Genomic DNA, 16,912 nt, shown 5'->3' with positions numbered 1-16,912 from the left:
AAGGTAAGAAAGGCTGAAAGATGACCCCCACTGAACAAGACACACAAGCTGAAACGTCAAGACTGGGCCAAGAAATATCTCAAGACTGATTTTTCTAAGGTTTTATGGACTGATGAAATGAGAGTGAGTCTTGATGGGCCAGATGGATGGGCCTGTGGCTGGATTGGTAAAGGGCAGAGAGCTCCAGTCCGACTCAGACGCCAGCAAGGTGGAGGTGGAGTACTGGTTTGGGCTGGTTTCATCAAAGATGAGCTTGTGGGGCCTTTTCGGTTTGAGGATGGAGTCAAGCTCAACTCCCAGTCCTACTGCCAGTTTCTGGAAGACACCTTCTTCAAGCAGTGGTACAGGAAGAAGTCTGCATCCTTCAAGAAAAACATGATTTTCATGCAGGACAATGCTCCATCACACGCATCCAAGTACTCCACAGCGTGGCTGGAAAGAAAGGGTATAAAAGAAGAAAAACGAATGACATGGCCTCCTTGTTCACCTGATCTGAACCCCATTAGAACCTGTGGTCCATCATAAAATGTGAGATTTACAAGGAGGGAAAACAGTACACCTCTCTGAACAGTGTCTGGAAGGCTGTGGTTGCTGCTGCACGCAATGTTGATGGTAAACAGATCAAAACACTAACAGAATCCATGGATGGCAGGCTTTTGAGTGTCCTTGCAAAGAAAGGTGGCTGTATGTTTGTGAATGTTGAGATGTTATATTGGTTTCACTGGTAAAAATAAATAATTGAAATGGGTATATATTTGTTTTTTGTTAAGTTGCCTAATAATTATGCACAGTAATAGTCACCTGCACACACAGATATCCCCCTAGAATAGCTAAAACTAAAAACAAACTAAAAACTACTTTCAAAAATATTCAGCTTTGATATTAATGAGTTTTTGGGTTCATTGAGAACATGGTTGTTGTTCAATAATAAAATTATTCCTCAAAAATACAACTTGCCTAATAATTCTGCACTCCCTGTATATGAAAGTCTAATGTTTATCAGTACATTACAGAAAATAATGAACTTTATCACAATATGCAAATTTTTTGAGAAGATCCTAAATACCGGTGTGTATATATATATATATATATATATATATATATATATATATATATATATATCTTTTTCTATTTATAATACTATTAATGTGTATGTGATTTTAACGCTATTTATTCTATTACAAATATATAAATTATTCTATTCATGTTATTTATACTGAAGTATTTTAAGGATTAAATATATTATTGTTTATATGTGTGTAAGGGTGTTTGTGCAGTGGGGATGGTCAGGGTTAGGCACCACCAGGGGGGGGGGGTGTCTTAGTGTTAGGCACCACCAGGGAGGTCTTAGGGTTAGGCACCACCAGGGGGGCTTATGGTTAGGCATCTCCAGGGGGGGGGGGGTTAGGGTTAGGCACCACCAGGGGAGATTTAGGCACCACCAGGGGGATCTTAGGGTTAGGTACCACCAGGGGGGTGGTTAGGGTAGGCACCACCAGGGGGGTATTAGGGTAAGGCACCACCAGGGGGGTGGTTAGGGTTAGGCATCATCAGGGAGATCTTAAGGTTAGGCACCAACAGGGGGGTGGTTAGGGCTAGGCACCACCAGGGGGGTGGTTAGGGTTAGGCTACATCCAGGGAGGTCTTAGGGTTAGGCACCAAAAGGGGGTGGTTAGGGTTAGGCACCACCAGGGGGGTTTTAGGGTTAGGCACCACCAGGAGGGTCTAGGGGTTAGGGATAGGTACAGGGAGGGTTCTGTGTGAGAGTAGGGTTAGGTATAGTTACAGTACAATATTTGTAAGATATACAATTTATTAAATTATGTATATTTACATAAAGTGGGGTTCTAGGGGTTAGGGATAGGGAGAGATCTGTGTGAGCGTATAGTTAGGTATAATTGCAGTAAAATACCTGTGAAATCTACCATTGTTTTACTATGCTTAATACAAGTGTAAATATCGTTTTTTTGTTATAGACGCTATATGACGTTTCATTTCCAAATTCGTTTATTGTCATAGACGGTATTTTGCCGTTTCATTTCCGTTTATGCAACCTATTTAGCACTAGATTTTAGTTTATGCATGCATGTCCTGTACCGACACAGTCATTGGGACAGGACACAGGACGGGGTAGGAGGCAGGGTGGCCGTCCGGGTGGGTGCTTGTGGCGGTTGTGAAAGACCTAGAGACGTTTTGAAACGGGCTTATGTCAGCTAGTTGGCTGATAAAGCTCTTGTTCCCATACAGATTGTTTGGGTTATGCTGCAGGGACTGCAGGCAGGGCAATAATAAATAATGGACTCGCACACCAGAAATGTAGATTTAGAATGCATAAAGTTTGTATTGGTACAAGAAATACATGCAACAGTACAAGTTTCAACAAGAGGAATATTGTACAGCAGTACACCATGAAATATCACAGTAAGTGGAAGCAAAACACAAGGAGTCCCTCCTGGGTACATACAGCATAAAACATTCACATGTCAGTATGATCAGAAGAAATAATGCAACAGAAATTAGCAAGTGGTACATAGAGCATACAGACAAATGAGCAATCAAAGAATGCCCCAGAGGATTGAGTTATACCCTGACAGCGCCGTTTCGGGGGGGTTCCCTTCGTCAGAGGGTATCAAGTAATAGACTCCTGCCTGGCTGCTGCAGCGTACTAGACGCTGTGTGGAGTTTAAATACCTGCTCCTAAGTGTCAGCACGCCCGCTATGGACACCAGGCCGGCCCGACTGGCGTCCCTGACGTCACGCGGCATGACGTCACTTCCGGATGACGCGATCTCCGCCCTGCGCTGCCAACCATGTCAGAGAGGCTGAAGCCAGCCCTGACATGGCCGCCGCGCATGCGTGGGCGAGGACCTGAATCCGGGATACATAGACAGAACCTAGACAGGGATAAATACAAAGTGCGCAAGGTAATGTATATGTTATAGTCCATTCAGCGGGTCTTGATAGTAGAGAGGGCGGTGTCCAGTAGTAGCGGGGGTGCTAACCATCTGCAGTACGAGACAGAAACACAAGTATTAGACAAATAGCATAATAGCAACAATTACAGCAGCCTTAAAGGGGAAGAGCCATAAGAACTAGAAGTATAAAAACGGTGCAATTATGCACCAGCATTATGCATGTGGTTTTACAAACCACTATGCTGGGACAGACAGCCCGCAGGCCAACAGTACCAGCACCCACTAGCAGTATATAAATCCACTCATCTTAAAAATGGGGACAGATTGGCATCCTCATTCATTCCATGTGGAAATTTGCTGTCCAACCTATAGATCAAGAATAATTCTCGCTGCATAAGTTTAAGTTCCCTATCCCCTACCCTGAACGATGGGGCCACCTCCCCCACCACCCTGTACCTCAGCTGAGTGACATTGTGGCCTGCATCTAAAAAGTGACGTGCCACAGGGGAACTGACCTCACCGCAGCGTATATTGCTGCGATGTTCACTAATCCTGGTACGGACGTCCCTGGTAGTCTGGCCAACATACAGTGCTAATTCTATCAAGACCCGCTGAATGGACTATAACATATACTGTAATATACTGTAACATATACTGTAATGATCTGCTCAGCAGGCAGGCAGCTTTTTGACCATTGTTTAGGTTTGCATGCTGCAGGACTCTGGAAAGAAGAGCTTCTGTCAGTTTTGCAGCTTGTGCTTGCAGAGGAATTTGCATACGTTGTCATGCAAATTGCCTGGCCACATTCATTGGAGGCGTGTACTATAAGTACTATGTGTTTTCCACAATGCTTGGCTGGTCATAAGGACTCCTTCCTGTGAAACACTCCTGGAGGAGTGTCAGCCATGCTCTTTGTTTGAAGATCAGCTTAGAGTTATTCCTGGAACTTGCACTAGGCAGGTTTCCCTAGTGCAGTTAGGATTGTTTATCTGTTTTGTTTGTCTGTTGCGATTGTCCTGTCCCAGCGACAGGAAATCGTTCTGTGTGTCTGGGTGCTAACCGCAACAGCGGTTGTTGCTGGTAGCCCCTTCTGATCTGTTTCCCTGGATCGTGCTAGTCTCTTTTCGCTAGTGCTGTGGATCCTTCTGTTCTGTCTGTCTGAATCGCACTTGCCCTAGCGTTAGTGGCAGTGGATTCCTCTGGTCTGGATCTTGGAGCTAACCTCGGCTGCGGTCGCTGCTGGTTACTCCTTCTGTTTGTCGTGTGCTTGGATCCCACTGCTCTGACAGCAAGAGCAGTGGATCTTTCTGATACCTGGTTCGCACTGGCTCTGACGGTAAGAGCAGTGGTTCCTCTTTGATCGATTCTCGTTGTCTGTTTGCGTGCGCTTGCTGGTGCCTGCGGTAAGGCAACCGTGTAGCAAGCGCGTTTGTGTGGTGTCTGTCTTGTCTTGGTTAGTTAGGCGTGCTTGTCTCTATTGTGCTTATCACGTGGAGACTGTGCACGAACGCGTGCACTGTTGCGAATGAGTGCGGTGCTCGCGTTCAGTTAGCGTTTGTTATTTTCCTTGTTATTCTCATTGTATTATTTGCTGTGCCTATGCTAACCTCGTGTTCTGTTCTGATCTGCCTTGTGTCACGTCTGGCAATCGCACCTCTCGCGCTCGCGTTCCTATTTTCATATCTACTGTTGTGTGTGCACTGTCGCGGGGTGGCGACTAGGTTGGCGCACACACATACAACCTGTCCCTTTGCTCGTTCTCATTCGCAATCGCCTCTCTTGCGATTGCGTTCTGCGCTTCGTACAATTCCTGTCTGGCATTTGTGGAGGTACAGAGGATAGGTTCCTCTGCACTCCCCAGCGTCATCTGCCAACAGGAATTTCCCTCTACGGGTGCGTAGCACCTTTTGCTGGGTTCCTGCAAATATACGCTTGTGGAGGATTTCCGCCGTATCAGCGCACGCGTTGTGCGCTGATCACGGAGAAAGTCCCACAATCGTTACAGTATGACCAGCCCAACCAAAATTCCCAGTGTAGAGGGAATTTCTGATTTGTACGATTTTGTCGAGTTTGGGTCCTGTGTCTTTAAGAGCTTTAAAAGGCTAAACTCAGAGACCAAAGCGGAATTTCGTTCTGAATGTGTGAGGTTTTGTCTGAATCCCACCTTTCAGATTACTGATCCGTCCACATCGGCTCTTCAGTTTGCCTATGTGCTCTTAACCTTAGCGGTAACCCCGTGCTGGACACGGGGTAAGCCGCCGGAGGGTGCCGCTCAGGCCCTGCTGGGCCGATTTTCATAATTTTTTTTTTTGCTGGACGCAGCTAGCACTTTGCTAGCTGCGCCAGCACTCTGATCGCCGCCGGCCCCCGCCCGATCGCCGCTATCTGCTGCGGCGCGCGCCCCCCCCCCCCCCCCAGACCCCAGCGCTGTCTGGCCAATCAGTGCCAGGCAGCGCCGAGGGGTGGCCCCGGACTCCCAATGATGTCCCGACGTCAGTGACGTCATCCCGCCCCGTCGCCATGGCGACGGGGGAAGCCCTCCAGGAAATCCCGTTCTATGAACGGGATTTCCTGATCGGAGATCGCCGAAGGCGATCGAAGCGGGCGGGGGGATGCCGCTCAGCAGCGGCTATCATGTAGCGAGCCCTGGGCTCGCTACATGATTTAAAAAAAAAAAAAACATTGCTGCGCTGCCCCCTGGCGGGATTTTTCATACCGCCAAGGGGGTTAAAAGACTATTTGTTCACCTTGGCGTATGATGTGTTAAAACACAATTCTTGGAATGGTAATCTGTATCAGATTCTTGCAGTGATATTCTTTCACTGGTTTAAACTGCCTGGCTTACCACCTGCTCTGATTGAATGTGTAGCTGCTGATAAGTCAGCTGATCTTTCCCTTCCATGCAAAACTTTTCAGTATGACAATCAGTTCAATGTGTCTGTTGCCACTTCAGATTTTAAACAGCAGACATGCAAAGTGGCTAAAAAGAGAAAAACTAAAAAACGCAAGCATCAGAATAAAACACTCCCTATTGATGTTTATAATGATGTTGTTCCGTCTCCGGCTTTTTTGCTCCAATCCAAAGCTTATGTGGATCCTGCTATAGGTAGGATCGCACACTATATTAAAGCAGTTAAAAAATCTGTTCTTGTTCCTGAACTCCACCCATATGGAGATTATCTGGATACTGGCCTGTTTGAACCCCCATTTGCTTCCTGGGATGTTGGGGCCTTGCTGGAAGAATTCGATTTTGATTGGAAAGCCTTTTGCGATTTTTACATCGCAAAAAGCGAAGATGTCTTGAATGATTGTCTCGATTCTATGTACCTTTTGATTGATTCCGATGAATGTGACGAGGGTGATGTGGATCTGGTGATTTATGTGTGGCAGACGATTTTGGATAAGTTGCACACACACCAACCAATTGATTCCAAGAAAGAGACATCGTTGTCGGATGATTGTTCCTGCCTTTCTGGGGTAAAGCATGAGAGTCTTGACTTTGTGCAATCTGAAATAAATAAGTGTACCACTGTGGTTGATTCCTGTGCGAATCCTGAAGGATTCTCTCCTGACAGTGTGCAGTTTGAATCTGTGCGATCTGATGCCTGTTTCTCGGATGTTCCTGCAGATTGTGATCGGTATGAGTCTGCCGGTTTCCTCAAGGATGTGTGGGATCCTTTTTCATTTAGAAACAGATCTTTGAGATCTTCCGTCTGTGACCCTGCTATGGGGAAGATTTCTCGACTATACAGCGTCAAAAGTAAAATTAATATGCCTAATAAAGTTTATCCTGTTGATGTCGCTATTTCTTCTGCTAATGAGTCTCTGTCTCACCCTGTTCACACCTCTAAGGGCCCGTTGCCTGGTGACAGTTGCTCCAGTGTTTCTGTCCTGAACACCTTACAGTCTGCTCCGCAGATCGCGGAGATTTGCGCTATGGAAGCGTCAGTTTCACAACCTAAAGTGATTTTTGATTCGCAGGTTTTGTGTTCTGACTCCTCGGATTCGACATTGTTAGCCGAATCTAAGAGTGAGACAGCGCTTCGGTTTTGCGAATCTGATGCTGAACCTTCTTTGCCTTATTCAGAGACGCTTTCTCTGAACCTGCCCTGTACCATGAATGAAAACATGTTTTCCTTTCACACTGATGTTTGTGAGCCCCTTTCTTGCTCTGAGGGAAGTGCTGAATCTGCACCCTGTACTCTGGATGAGTCAATGTGGCCTTGCTTAGAATCCCCTGCAGTGTCCCTAGAGGCTCGTCTAGGTATTGCCACTATACTCATCTGTTTTTCTGCAGTTTTGGAGTTACAAGCTAGTTTGACTGCCACACAGAATTCTGGGTACAGTGAGAATGAAGTTAGGGAGTCAGTGTGTGTTCCAGTAAATATTCCTGCACATCCCGCTAATTATGATGAAGTTCAGTCTCAGGTTATGGTGGAACCATTCCTGGGACATCTGCCCTGCCTGCAGGAGGTATTTAATGTTCAGCCCTGTAACATGGATAGTTCAGAATCCTTCTTAGAAAACCTGGAAAATGATGTTCCTGAGGTCTTGTTTGATGTTCTGGAGGTCTCAGAGTTCCTCCCAAAGGGTGCAGAACTTGTAGGAGATGTCTCCTGCCCCCCAAGTCCTTCTGAGGTGTTGCCCTCTTCCGTAGGCATTGCTGCCTTGCTGGCTACCTTTTCAGCTCTGGTGGAGCTTCAGTCAGGGGTAGTCAATGATGAATTTCTGTCAGATACCATTACAGTCATTGAGATCTCTAAGCCTGAGACCGAGTTTTCTTTCGAAATACCAGTACCTGTGACCTCTACTCGTGATGATTTTCTGCCCGGTCCTGGTTTTGGTCTGGTCGTGCCGGACTCTGAGGTTGGCACTTCCCCGACATGTCCTGAGGTTTCTCCTGTGCTGGTGTACCCCAGTGTGCTCTGTGACCCAGAAAGCCCAAGTGTGCCTCGGTTACCAGCGTACTCAGATGCTTCCTTGGTGGAGACATGCTCTGATATAGCCTGCCTGCTTGCATGCCCAGAAGTGGTCCCTGAAAGTCCTGATCTTGATGGGTGTCCTGCTAATTCTGAATCCGGAACTGTCATAGGTTCCATGGGGGTGCTTGGTAGCTTTCCATGTGAGCCTGGTGAGCGTTCTGGCTTCTTGGAATCTCTGCGGAGATTCCGAGAGAAGTTTTGCTTGGTACCCTGAATACGATCAACAGCGGCTTTTGTTTTGAAAGAGACACTTCTAACAGGTTTTGTGGCAGATTTGGTATTTTCGGACGCTCCTTGGAAGGTGGTGGGTATTGTCTGGAGGGTGTCGATGGCTTCTTCTCTGGTATCCACAGTCCTGATGGGTGTTACGCTGAGACTTGTAGTGCTGATGGGCATGTTTCGGTGGCTTCTGTTTCCGATGAGGTCGGTTTCGGGTGGATTGACTCTGGAATTGGACCTTGTCGGGCTGTCCCGACCTTCATGAGTCTTCGGTTGGAGTCTTTTGCTAATAGCAGTTTTGAGGGTCATCTGGAATTCGACCCTGGAGGGGGGGTACTGTAATGATCTGCTCAGCTGCCTGTGCAGGCAGGCAGTTTTTTGACCATTGTTTAGGTTTGCATGCTGCAGGACTCTGGAAAGAAGAGCTTCTGTCAGTTTTGCAGCTTGTGCTTGCAGAGGAATTTGCATACGTTGTCATGCAAATTGCCTGGCCACATTCACTGGAGGCGTGTACTATAAGTACTATGTGTTTCCCACAATGCTTGGCTGGTCATAAGGACTCCTTCCTGTGAAACACTCCTGGAGGAGTGTCAGCCATGCTCTTTGTTTGAAGATCAGCTTAGAGTTATTCCTGGAACTTGCACTAGCAGGTAGGCAGGTTTCCCTAGTGCAGTTAGGATTGTTTATCTGTTTTGTTTGTCTGTTGCGATTGTCCTGTCCCAGCGACAGGAAATCGTTCTGTGTGTCTGGGTGCTAACCGCAACAGCGGTTGTTGCTGGTAGCCCCTTCTGATCTGTTTCCCTAGATCGTGCTAGTCTCTTTTCGCTAGTGCTGTGGATCCTTCTGTCCTGCTACTCTGTACCTGGATCGCACTGGCATCCTGCGCTAGTGCTGTGGATCCTTCTGATCTGTCTTCCTGGATCGCACTAGTCACTTTCGCTAGTGCTGTGGATCCTTCTGTTCTGTCTGTCTGAATCGCACTTGCCCTAGCGTTAGTGGCAGTGGATTCCTCTGGTCTGGATCTTGGAGCTAACCTCGGCTGCGGTCGCTGCTGGTTACTCCTTCTGTTTGTCGTGTGCTTGGATCACACTGCTCTGATAGCAAGAGCAGTGGATCTTTCTGATACCTGGTTCGCACTGGCTCTGACGGTAAGAGCAGTGGTTCCTCTTTGATCGATTCTCGTTGTCTGTCTGTTTGCGTGCGCTTGCTGGTGCCTGCGGTAAGGCAACCGTGTAGCAAGCGCGTTTGTGTGGTGTCTGTCTTGTCTTGGTTAGTTAGGCGTGCTTGTCTCTATTGTGCTTATCATGTGTAGACCGCCCACGAACGCGTGCACTGTTGCGAATGAGTGCGGTGCTCGCGTTCAGTTAGCGTTTGTTATTTTCCTTGTTATTCTCATTGTATTATTTGCTGTGCCTTTGCTAACCTCGTGTTCTGTTCTGATCTGCCTTGTGTCACGTCTGGCGATCGCACCTCTCGCGATCGCGTTCCTATTTTCATATCTGCTGTTGTGTGTTCACTGTCGCGGGGTGGCGACTAGGTTGGCGCACACACATACAACCCGTCCCTTTGCTCGTTCTCATTCGCAATCGCCTCTCTTGCGATTGCGTTCTGCGCTTCGTACAATTCCTGTCTGGCATTTGTGGAGGTACAGAGGATAGGTTCCTCTGCACTCCCCAGCGCCATCTGCCGACAGGAATTTCCCTCTACGGGTGCGTAGCACCTTTTGCTGGGTTCCTGCAAATATACGCTTGTGGAGGATTTCCGCCGTATCAGCGCACGCGTTGTGCGCTGATCACGGAGAAAGTCCCACAATCGTTACATATACATTACCTTGCGCACTTTGTATTTATCCCTGTCTAGGTTCTGTCTATGTATCCCGGATTCAGGTCCCCGCCCACGCATGCGCGGCGGCCATGTCAGGGCTGGCTGCAGCCTCTCTGACATGGTTGGCAGCGCAGGGCGGAGATCGCGTCATCCGGAAGTGACGTCATGACGCGCGCGGCACATGCCGCGTGACGTCAGGGACGCCAGTCGGGCCGGCCTGGTGTCCATAGCGGGCGTGCTGACACTTAGGAGCAGGTATTTAAACTCCACACAGCGTCTAGTACGCTGCAGCAGCCAGGCAGGAGTCTATTACTTGATACCCTCTGACGAAGGGAACCCCCCCGAAACGGCGCTGTCAGGTTATAACTCAATCCTCTGGGGCATTCTTTGATTGCTCATTTGTCTGTATGCTCTATGTACCACTTGCTAATTTTTGTTGCATTATTTCTTCTGATCATACTGACATGTGAATGTTTTATGCTGTATGTACCCAGGGGACTCCTTGTGTTTTGCTTCCACTTACTGTGATATTTCATGGTGTACTGCTGTACAATATTCCTCTTGTTGAAACTTGTACTGTTGCATGTATTTCTTGTACCAATACAAACTTTATGCATTCTAAATCTACATTTCTGGTGTGCGAGTCCATTATTTATTATTGTACTAGTAGGACTGCATTCGCAGCCCGGTTTACTGACTCAGCACCCATTTTGATTCTAGCTTTATTCACCTATGATACGTGTGAACCAGGTGGGCAAACCTTTTGTATTTAATTTGTGTACTGCAGGCAGGGCAGCCATCATGGGGGGGACAACTGACACTAGAGTGAGGGCCTAGGGCCTCCAGTGGGCCCGGGCCCTTCCCCTCCAACACGCTGGCATTAAAAAGGACACACAAGCCGGAAATGTCATAAAAAAAAATACCTTTTAATGTTAATGATGCTGATAAGAGGTGGTCTGTGCTTTAATTTAGGCTGTAGCTGCCTCTGAATGGCCACTAAACACTCTTTTCCAGGTCCCAACCCCTCCCAGGTCAGGATTGCTGACTCGGATACAGGATTTCCCCAGGGGTCGAGTCCTGCGTGAACGCGGGTGAACGGCGTCCACCCACTTTTTCTTCAAAGTGAACGCCGTTCACCCTGGCTTGTGTGGAGGGGGGCAGAGCAGGGAAGGCGAGCTATGGGGACAGCGGGGATGGGCGGACATCTCCCCCCCCCCATCCCTCACCTTTGTGCTCCCCTTCCTGCCTCTCCCCTCCAACGTTTTTAAGTGTCGGGCCCGGCGGCGAAAGTGGGCGGAGACTTTCTGCGTTCCAGTCGCATGGGACGCTCCGCTCTGTGTGCGGCTAGTCTGGTCTTCTAGCCGCACACAGAGCGGAGCGTCCCATGCGACTGGTAAGTCTCCGCCCACTTTCGCCGCCGGGCCGAAACTTAAAAACGCCGGAGGGGAGAGGCAGGAAGGGGAGCACAAAGGTGAGGAATGGGGGGGGGGGATGTCCGCCCATCCCCGCTGTCCCTATAGCTCGCCTTCCCTGCTCTGCTCCCTCCGGGTGGGGGCACACCTGGCTACCTGGGCACATATACCCCTGCCTACATATACTGGGGACATATACACCTGCCTACATATACTGGGGACATACCCCTGCCTACATATACTGGGGACATATACACCTGCCTACATATACTGGGGACATATACACCTGCCTATATATACTGGGGACATATACACCTGCCTACATATACTGGGGACATATACACCTGCCTACATATACTGGGGACATATACACCTGCCTACATATACTGGGGACATATACCCCTGCCTACATACTGTATACTGGGGACATATACACCTGCCTACATATACTGGGGACATATACCCCTGCCTACATATACTGGGGACATATACCCCTGCCTACATATACTGGGGACATATACCCCTGCCTACATACTGTATACTGGGGACATATACCCCTGCCTACATATACTGGGGACATATCCCACTGGCTACATATACTGGGCACATATACCCCTGGCTACATATACTAGGCAACTATACCTCTGGCTACATATACTGGGGACTACTATACTCATGGCTAGAGTTGGGCCGAACGGTTCGCCGGCGAACGTGGTTCTCGCGAACTTAGGTGGTTCGCGTGCGGGTATCGCACGCGAACGTTTTGCGGAAGAAGTTCGGTTTGCCCCATAATGCACCTGAGGGTCAACTTTGACCCTCTACATCACAGTCAGCAGGCCCAGTGTAGCCAATTAGGCTACACTAGCCCCTGGAGCCCCACCCCCCTTATATAAGGCAGGCAGCGGCGGCCATTACGGCCACTCGTGTGCCTGCATTAGTGAGAGTAGGGCGAGCTGCTGCAGTCTCTCATATAGGGAAAGATTAGTTAAGCTTAACTTCTTCCTGGCTGCATACCTGTTCTGTTCAGTGAGCCCTCAGCCCACTGCATACCTGTACTGTGATCCTGCCACTGCATACCTGTTCAGTGATCCTGCCACTGCATACCTGTTCTGTGAACCCACCCACCACCACTGCATACCTGTTCAGTGATCCTGCCACTGCATACCTGTTCTGTGAACCCACCCACCACTGCATACCTGTTCAGTGATCCTGCTGCCACTGCATACCTGTTCTGTGAACCCACCCACCACTGCATACCTGTTCAGTGATCCTGCCACTGCATACTTGTTCTGTGAACCCACCCACCACCACTGCATACCTGTTCAGTGATCCTGCCACTGCATACCTGTTCTGTGAACCCACCCACCACCACTGCATACCTGTTCAGTGATCCTGCCACTGCATACCTGTTCTGTGAACCCACCCAACACTGCATACCTGTTCAGTGATCCTGCTGCCACTGCATACCTGTTCTGTGAACCCACCCACCACTGCATACCTGTTCAGTGATCCTGCCACTGCATACTTGTTCTGTGAACCCACCCACCACCACTGCATACCTGTTCAGTGATCCCACCACTGCATACCTGTTCTGTGAACCCACCCACCACTGCATACCTGTTCAGTGATCCTGCTGCCACTGCATACCTGTTCTGTGAACCCACCCACCACTGCATACCTGTTCAGTGATCCTGCCACTGCATACTTGTTCTGTGAACCCACCCACCACCACTGCATACCTGTTCAGTGATCCTGCCACTGCATACCTGTTCAGTGAACCCGCCACTGCATACCTGTTCTGTTCAGTGGACCCGCCACTGTATACCTGTTTAGTGAACCCGCCACTGCATACCTGTTCTGTTCAGTGGAGTTTGGTGTGTCAGTGTGAAGCAGTGCCTTAATTACACTACCTGATTGATGTATACACATGCAAGATGTTTTAAAGCACTTTAGGCCTGTCATTTAGCATTCAATGTGATTTCTGCCCTTAAAACGCTGCTTTTCGTCAAATCCAGATTTTTCCCGGGGACTTTTGGCGTGTATCCCACTCCGCCATGCCCCCCTCCAGTAGTGTTGGGCGAACATCTAGATGTTCGGGTTCGGGCCGAACAGGCCGAACATGGCCGCGATGTTCGGGTGTTCGACCCGAACTCCGAACATAATGGAAGTCAATGGGGACCCGAACTTTTGTGGTTTGTAAAGCCTCCTTGCATGCTACATACCCCAAATTTACAGGGTATGTGCACCTTGGGAGTGGGTACAAGAGGAAAAAAAATTAGCAAAAAGAGCTTATAGTTTTTGAGAAAATCGATTTTAAAGTTTCAAAGGGAAAACTGTCTTTTAAATGCGGGAAATGTCTGTTTTCTTTGCACAGGTAACATGTTTTTTGTCGGCATGCAGTCATAAATGTAATACATATAAGAGGTTCCAGGAAAAGGGACCGGTAACGCTAACCCAGCAGCAGCACACGTGATGGAACAGGAGGAGGGTGGCGCAGGAGGAGAAGAAGGCCACGCTTTGTGAGACACAACAACCCCGGCCTTGCATGAGGGCAAGAAGCGTGCGGATAGCAGGCTTTGTACCGCCATGCAGTCATAAATGTAATAAAGATAAGTGGTTCAATAAACAGGGACCACGCGGCAACGCTAACCCAGCAGCAGCAGACGTGATGGAACAGGAGCAGGCGCAGGAGGAGAAGGCCACGCTTTGTGAGACACAACAACCCAGGCCTTGCATGAGGGCAAGAAGCGTGCGGATAGCATGCTTTGTACCGCCATGCAGTCATAAATGTAATAAAGATAAGTGGTTCAATAAACAGGGACCACGCGGCAACGCTAACCCAGCAGCAGCAGACGTGATGGAACAGGAGGAGGCGCAGGAGGAGAAGGCCACGCTTTGTGAGACACAACAACCCCGGCCTTGCATGAGGGCAAGAAGCGTGCGGATAGCATGCTTTGTACCGCCATGCAGTCATAAATGTAATAAAGATAAGTGGTTCAATAAACAGGGACCACGCGGCAACGCTAACCCAGCAGCAGCAGACGTGATGGAACAGGAGCAGGCGCAGGAGGAGAAGGCCACGCTTTGTGAGACACAACAACCCAGGCCTTGCATGAGGGCAAGAAGCGTGCGGATAGCATGCTTTGTACCGCCATGCAGTCATAAATGTAATAAAGATAAGTGGTTCAATAAACAGGGACCACGCGGCAACGCTAACCCAGCAGCAGCAGACGTGATGGAACAGGAGGAGGCGCAGGAGGAGAAGGCCACGCTTTGTGAGACACAACAACCCAGGCCTTGCATGAGGGCAAGAAGCGTGCGGATAGCATGCTTTGTACCGCCATGCAGTCATAAATGTAATAAAGATAAGTGGTTCAATAAACAGGGACCACGCGGCAACGCTAACCCAGCAGCAGCAGACGTGATGGAACAGGAGCAGGCGCAGGAGGAGAAGGCCACGCTTTGTGAGACACAACAACCCAGGCCTTGCATGAGGGCAAGAAGCGTGCGGATAGCATGCTTTGTACCGCCATGCAGTCATAAATGTAATAAAGATAAGTGGTTCAATAAACAGGGACCACGCGGCAACGCTAACCCAGCAGCAGCAGACGTGATGGAACAGGAGCAGGCGCAGGAGGAGAAGGCCACGCTTTGTGAGACACAACAACCCAGGCCTTGCATGTGGACAAAAAGCGTGCGGATATAGCAGCAATGCTTTTTGCCGCCATGCAGTCATAAATGTAATACAGATGAGAGGTTCAATAAACAGGGCCCGGAAACGCAACACCATCCCAGATGTTCATTGGTCATGTTACTTGGTTGGGGTCCTGGAGTGTTGCGTAGTCATTTCCAATCCAGGATTGATTCATTTTAATTTGAGTCAGACGGTCTGCATTTTCTGTAGAGAGGCGGATACGCCGATCTGTGACGATGCCTCCGGCAGCACTGAAACAGCGTTCCGACATAACGCTGGCTGCCGGGCAAGCCAGCACCTCTATTGCGTACATTGCCAGTTCGTGCCAGGTGTCTAGCTTCGATACCCAATAGTTGAAGGGTGCAGATGGATGGTTCGACACAGCTACGCCATCTGACATGTAGTCCTTGACCATCTTCTCCAGGCGATCGGTGTTGGAGGTGGATCTGCACGCTTGCTGTTCAGTGGGCTGCGGCTGCATGGGTGTCAGAAAATTTTCCCACTCCAAGGACACTGCCGATACCATTCCCTTTTGGGTACTAGCTGCGGCTTGCGTTGTTTGCTGCCCTCCTGGTCGTCCTGGGTTTGCGGAAGTCAGTCTGTCTGCGTACAACTGGCTAGAGGAGGGGGAGGATGTCAATCTCCTCTCTAAAGTCTCCACAAGGGCCTGCTGGTATTCTTCCATTTTGACCTGTCTGACTCTTTCTTCAAGCAGTTTTGGAACATTGTGTTTGTACCGTGGATCCAGAAGGGTATAAACCCAGTAATTGGTGTTGTCCAGAATGCGCACAATGCGTGGGTCACGTTCAATGCAGTCTAGCATGAATTGAGCCATGTGTGCCAGAGTCCTACCAGAATCCTCATCATCCTCTTGTGAGCGTTGTGATAGTTGTTGTGATGCATCATAGTCGTCACCTTCCTCCTGGTCTGCTTCTGCTGACCATTCGCGTTGAATTGTGGAAGTCCAACGTGCACCGCTCTGGCCCTCGTCAGTGGTGGCATGAAATTCCTGCTCCAACTCCAGCTGTTCCTCCTCCTCTTCTTCGTCATAGCTGCTGGGGCCAGCGTTCCCTGAGGCGGATGGCCTGATGTTGGTACCATCACGCTGATCGTTTTCTCCTTCAGATTCCCCCAGTTGCATCATGACAGCTGTTTCCTTGATTTTTAACATCGACCTCTTCAGTAAACACAGCAGTGGTATGGTAATGCTGACTGAAGAGTTGTCACTGCTCACAAGCAACGTGGATTGCTCAAAATTTTGGAGGACTTGGCAGAGGTCCAACATGTTGGCCCAATCGGATCCACAGAAGCTTGGCAGCTGGCCGGATGCGCCTCGGTACTGCGCCGTCATGTACTGGACCACTGCACTCTTCTGCTCGCAAAAGCGGGCTAGCATGTGCAGCGTAGAATTCCAGCGCGTAGGGACATCACACAGCAAGCGATGGTGGGGGAGATTGAAGCGCTCCTGCATCTTGGCGAGTGCCCCCGAAGCAGTACTGGAATTTCTACAATGTTTGGACACTCGACGCACCTTCAACAGCAGATCGGGCACGCCTGGGTATGTCCTCAGGAACCGCTGAACTACTAGGTTCATCACGTGCGCCAGGCAAGGGATGTGTGTCAGCTTAGCCAACCTTAAAGCGCGAATGAGATTACTCCCATTATCACACACAACCATGCCCGGTTTCAGGTCCAGCGGTGCCAGCCACAAATCCGTCTGTTCCTTTATTCCCCTCCAAATTTCCTCCCCTGTGTGCTGCTTATCCCCAAGGCAGATTAGCTTCAGCAACGCTTGCTGACGCATGCCAACAGCTGTGCTGCACTGCTTCCACGATCCTACTGCTGCTGGGTTAGCGTTTCCGGATG

General features: G+C 49.3%; 1 protein-coding gene across 4 annotated transcripts in view; it reads left to right on the top strand.

Moving 5' to 3' along the window:
* LOC137520974 (cytochrome P450 4B1-like) overlaps positions 1 to 16,912 on the top strand; it is a 169,713-nt gene that overhangs the window by 69,221 nt on the left and 83,580 nt on the right. The gene's annotated exons all lie outside the window — the stretch shown is intronic.

The sequence above is a fragment of the Hyperolius riggenbachi genome, chromosome 6 (assembly GCF_040937935.1).
Source record: "Hyperolius riggenbachi isolate aHypRig1 chromosome 6, aHypRig1.pri, whole genome shotgun sequence".
In the NCBI taxonomy this organism is placed as follows: Eukaryota; Metazoa; Chordata; class Amphibia; order Anura; family Hyperoliidae; genus Hyperolius; species Hyperolius riggenbachi.
The sequence above is the reverse complement of the archived record's forward strand: the minus strand, read 5'-3'. Positions and strand labels throughout refer to the sequence as shown.